Raw genomic sequence first — 5,535 nt, forward strand, 5'->3', positions numbered from 1 at the left:
CAAATAGTTTTCTCTACCCATCAATTATGATTGATGTCTAGGCCACATTATGTTGAATTGGAAGCTGCATTCACAGCTTTTGCGTAACAGCTATGGTGGAGAATCAAAGATATCTAAAACTTCTATATGGTTCCATATATATAAGGCAGAAATCACCATAATAATGTTGATTCTTTAAAATTATGTAACACTTTTATAGACTTTTTGTTTTCATTTGAGCTTCACAGCAACCCAGGTAGAGAAGAAAGCAGAATACCATCTCCAATTCACACCTCTCTGTGTGATTAATTATTCTTTCAACAGGCACTGATTGTGTTCCAAATACTGACAGTACCCCTTGCCAGATAGATACATAGATTATTAGGAATGAATCCTGCTCTTAAGAATCTGGCATTCTTTTAAAGGAGATATGATAATGATATAAATAATTATAAGAAAGTAAAGAGATCAATATCAAATAAAATACATAACCTCATTGTATAGGGAGGCTGGAGAAGAGTACAGTGAAGTCCTTAAGAGGGAAGGTGGAATGTCAGTGACATTTTGAGATATGCATTTATCAAATTTTGGAGGTTAATAATTATTCACACCTACTGTATTTTAAGCACTGTACCACATGCTGGGAATAGAAAAAAATAATTAAATATATTTCTAATTTTTTGGTGACCTGTTTAGTGTAAAATGAGTATAGACCTTAAAGCAAATCATTACATTGAAGGGGAAAAAGTTGTAACAACAATCCATTACAATAGAGCCAGTACCCCCTTAGTCCTTGACAAAGAGAGACCCTGCCTCAGCCCTTAGTTTTGTAGAAAGGAGTTACATAAAAATATTCACTGGAGATGGGACTTTGCATACTTTAGTGGAGGCACTGGGTAGAAAGGTGAGCCAAGTACTTTTGGAGGATTGATGTGGAGGAAAATAACTGATTAAAATGGTTAAAGAGGGGCGCCTGGGTGGCGCAGTCGGTTAAGCGTCCGACTTCAGCCAGGTCACGATCTCGCGCTCCAGGAGTTCGAGCCCCGCATCAGGCTCTGGGCTGATGGCTCGGAGCCTGGAGCCAGTTTCCGATTCTGTGTCTCCTTCTCTCTCTGCCCCTCCCCCGTTCATGCTCTGTCTCTCTCTGTCCCAAAAATAAATAAACGTTGAAAAAAAAAAATTAAAATGGTTAAAGAAGGCTTACAGAGGAGACAACATTTTTAATGAGAGAATTTGATGTTAAAAACATTATTTGCTATTTTTAGCTAATATAATTATTTCAAAAGATATAACTATTTTTACCTCTTCCAAAATGAACTTTTGAACAGTGTTAATAAAGATATAAATTTTGTACTATTTGCAGCATGGCTAGAAAAAATATCAGGCTTGAACATAAGCTCTGAATGAGTTAGACTTACTATATAAAACCTAGCCAAATTCCCCAAATTAATTTGTTTTGCAGAGAAGGATTTTATTTCATTCATACATTATTAAAATTAATTTTTTGAGAATAAAGCTAAAAATGATGTAAGGGAAATATGGTGCAATGGGAAAAGAGCTGGAGTTTGGTTCTAACTATAAAAACTATGCAAAAAAAAGTATTGACACAATACAAAAAAGTTATCCCTCATTTTTTCCCCAGCTTATTTTCTATAAGCCCTCAGGATGTGGATAGTAGTATATTGTTCATTTATGGTGTTTTCTTTTTCCTTTTCCACCACTGTTAAGCTTTACTATTCAACTGGGAAGAAACGTCCTTTATATTGTCCAAAATGACTATCACTAAACGTGCCACATTTAAAAATGGTCGTATAAAATTTAACAGGTAGAAACGAAAATTTCCTTTTTAATTTCCTCTTACTGTAAATAGTTCTTATGGAGACTCTTGAATTAATTTTGATGGAATGGATTATTTATGAAAATAAGAAAAAAGGAAACCTATAAAAATACTTCATGTAATATAGATCAAATACTGGTTTCACAGATGGATAGACTTATTTAAATTTTATACTTCCAACAGAAATTTGTTATCATTGAGGCAAAAAAGTCTTCAAGTCACACACAAAAAATACTTTGAGAATGAGATTCTGATAAATCAATCAATTTTACTTAAGTAAAGATGATAGGGAAAATAATTTGTTTTTTTTTAAATAATTCCATTGGAAAAAATAATAAATGTTTAAGTCAAATCTTCTCATTGGGGCCTGTTAGTAGAGTGCTTGGAAGCTTTTGGGTTTCCATGGCAGACCTGAATTTTACTTTCTCAAGAATTGTAGTTGGAGCCTTAGAATTTGTTTAATAAATCCACATTCTCTGGAACTTTTTATTTAACAATTCAGTTTTATTTGTTTATAGCAAATCTCCATTGTTAACTCATATGAAAGTAGAGACATTTTTTATGTAAATAGCTAAATTTATAAAAAAAAGTAATAGTTAAAGCAACAAACAGGTTTGAATTTCATCTTCATAACTGTATGAATCATTTATAGGAATTGAATTTAAATATAAAGTGGTGTTTGGAATATTTTTATTTCAGTTATGGTGAGGTAGCATTAAGCTACCCTTTTTTCTCTCTAAGAGCAGCTACCAAACTAGATACAATTTAAGGGGGGAAACAAAGCAGCTGTTTGAATATATCAGGAAACTGCAAGCTAGGAATTAAGGAACCAAGATGCTAGAGATAATCAGAAATAATGGAAGCACAACTACATGAGGTGTGTATTTATGCCTAAATTTTCTCATCAGGGAATTTGTTGATTTTAATGGTGAGATATAGAAGCCGAACAGAAAGTAATGATTTGGATATTGCTGTCTTACTGGACAAGTGCAATTAAAATTTGAATTTAGGGCTGCCAAGGAATTCTTCAACTCAAAGGACTGCTCTCAGAGAAATGAGAACTACAGAAAAGTAAGCCATGAATTCTGTGTGTGATTTCCTCTTGAGGCATTTGTTGGTTCCTGAGTTGAATATTTGTGGGCCACAATTCTGGAAACACAACATGGGAATGGTTGATAGATGACTAAAAGGCAAGCAGATATTTAAGCAGTTCCAATATGCTAGAGACACAAATGTTAGAGTTGAGAGCCCACCCAGAAAGACATACATAAATATCATAGACTTTTTAGTTAAAAACTCAGAAATGGATAGGATTTAAGACTAATGGTAAATTGGAAATAAACTATTTAAGGAGATCCTGCCCATAGTCAATACCAGTCTATTACACCTTTACTACTTAGTCTTTTATACCATTCAGACTCTGTACAATTTTTCATATCAATTTCTAAGGTTTAATAAAACTTGGCAGGAATGCTAGAAAATAGATCCAAATGACTAAACCAAACAAAGAAGGATTATATAGGAAGACCTATAGGGTATAGAAATATTAGAGTTATCATCTAAGGACAGTAAAATAACTGTAATTAATATATACAGGAAAAATATCGCTTTTCAGGCTTTTGGCTAAGATCAAGTGTAGTATCTGTTCTTATCAGTTTAATATATCTAGGAAAATAGATGTATAAGGTAAAGAATTTCATTGAAGAATTTTAATATATTACAAATAATCTGGAAATAATGGGACTGAGAAATAGAATGAAGAAATTAAAAATTCAATAAGCAACAAATTAGACAGTGTAAAACAGATGATTAATGAACTTTAAGTTATTTTGGTAAAAATAATTCATCTTGAAAAATGCAGAATAGTAAAGAACATAAAGAAAAACAGAATCCTATAGGACCCAGTGAAAAGTTTTAACATAAATGTATTGCGAGTCTCAGTAAGAGAGTATTAGAAAGTAAGTGGGTCAGAAACAATATTCAAAAAGATAACAATAAAATAATTTTCAAAATTAATGACAGATATGAACACAGAGATTCAAAGAGATTTTGTAACCCTAAGCAGAGTAAATATAGATATTAACCACATCTAGGCATTTCATAGTGAAACAAGTAAAAAACAAAGATAAGAGAAAAAGTAGCCAGAAATAAAAGATACACCATCTTCAAACAATAAGATTCATGAGTAACTATTTACCATAAACTATGGAAGTCAAAAGATAAGGGGATGACATTTTTATAGTGCCAAACACTTCCTTAGAAAAAGTCAAATTTGTCAAAATGGACACAAAAGAAACAATGTAAACAACTTTATATCCATTAAAAATGTAATCATAATTTACAACCTTTCTACAAAGAAAGCTCCGGGATTAAAGGGCTTCATTTACAAATTTTTCTAAACATTAAAAGGAGAAATAACATTAATTTTATACAAAATCCAGAAGATAGATAATAAAGATGAAATACATACCACAAAAATTTTGAGAACTAAAGAGCCTTAGATTGTACAAAGATAATACAATAAAGGAAAATTGTAGGCATTATCTCAAAAAAACCTAAATAAAAAAATCTTGGGGCACCTGGGTGGCTCAGTTGGTTAAGCATCCGACTTCAGCTCAGGTCATGATCTCACAGTTTGTGGGCTTGAGCCCCACGTCAGGCTCTGTGCTGACAGCTCAGAACCTGGAGCCTGTCTCGGATTCTGTGTCTCCCTCTCTCTCTGTCCCTCCCCTGGCATGCTCTGTCTCTGTCTCAAAAATAAAAAAAATTAAAAAAATTAAAAATCTTGAACACATTACTAGAAAACTTGATCCAGCAATACATAAAAAGGATAATATATCACAACTAATTTGGATTTTCCAGAAATGTAATGTTGGCTAATCATTTGAAAATAAATTATTATGGATCAGTACAGTAAACAAACCAAACCATATGTATATTTCAATAGATACAGAAAGCAATTGATAATAATTTGATAGCCATTCATGCTGAAAACTTTTGGCAAACTAGAAATAGAATGAAATTTTGTTAATCTGTAAAGTTTAACTTAAAATTTAGAGCAAACATGATATTTAATAGTGAGATATTGAAAGCCCTTCCCCAGAGATAAAAATTAGAATGCCTGTAATTATGGCTTTTATTAGTATTTTAATGGAAATCTTCCTGATCTTCCTTGCTAGAGCAATAAAATAAGAAAAATAAATGAATTTCCTGAGGATTTTGAGAGGCGAGTAAAATTGTCATAATTCATAGATAACATGATTGTGTACCTAGAATGAATATGTGTGTGTGTGTGTGTATCTGAATTTAGTAGTAAGATAATATACAAAGTTAATATACAGTAATCAATTATATTTTATTTCTAGCAATGACCATTATGGATACCTAGGAGCAGATCAAAAGAGCGATGAGCAAGATCTCTATAGACATGGCCACTTTGAAGCAAAGTTTCAGTACTTTGGCACCCAGTGTCAGTCAGTCATTAAGTATGAGCTGTCCTCTGCCCTTGCCTCATGATAGACTATAGGAGGTATAACCTCGCTCTGTGGTCATTTGCAAAGGCAATTCTCTGGAGAAGAGGGCAGCTGTGATCATTAACAGGCAATATTCACAGCTCTCAGGGGCTGGAGTTTTGGTGCACTTGCCTAGAAAATGGGATCTGGGAGGCCTATCAATAGGGTGCTCCACATGTGAATTTCTGTTATTTGACTACCACTATA

General features: G+C 32.8%; 1 pseudogene; it reads left to right on the plus strand.

The window, feature by feature from the left end:
* Positions 1-3,419: 3,419 nt before the first annotated feature.
* Positions 3,420-3,528, plus strand: LOC122484619 (annotated as a pseudogene).
* Positions 3,529-5,535: the final 2,007 nt, after the last annotated feature.

This window comes from Prionailurus bengalensis, chromosome D1 (genome assembly GCF_016509475.1).
Source record: "Prionailurus bengalensis isolate Pbe53 chromosome D1, Fcat_Pben_1.1_paternal_pri, whole genome shotgun sequence".
NCBI lineage: Eukaryota > Metazoa > Chordata > Mammalia > Carnivora > Felidae > Prionailurus > Prionailurus bengalensis.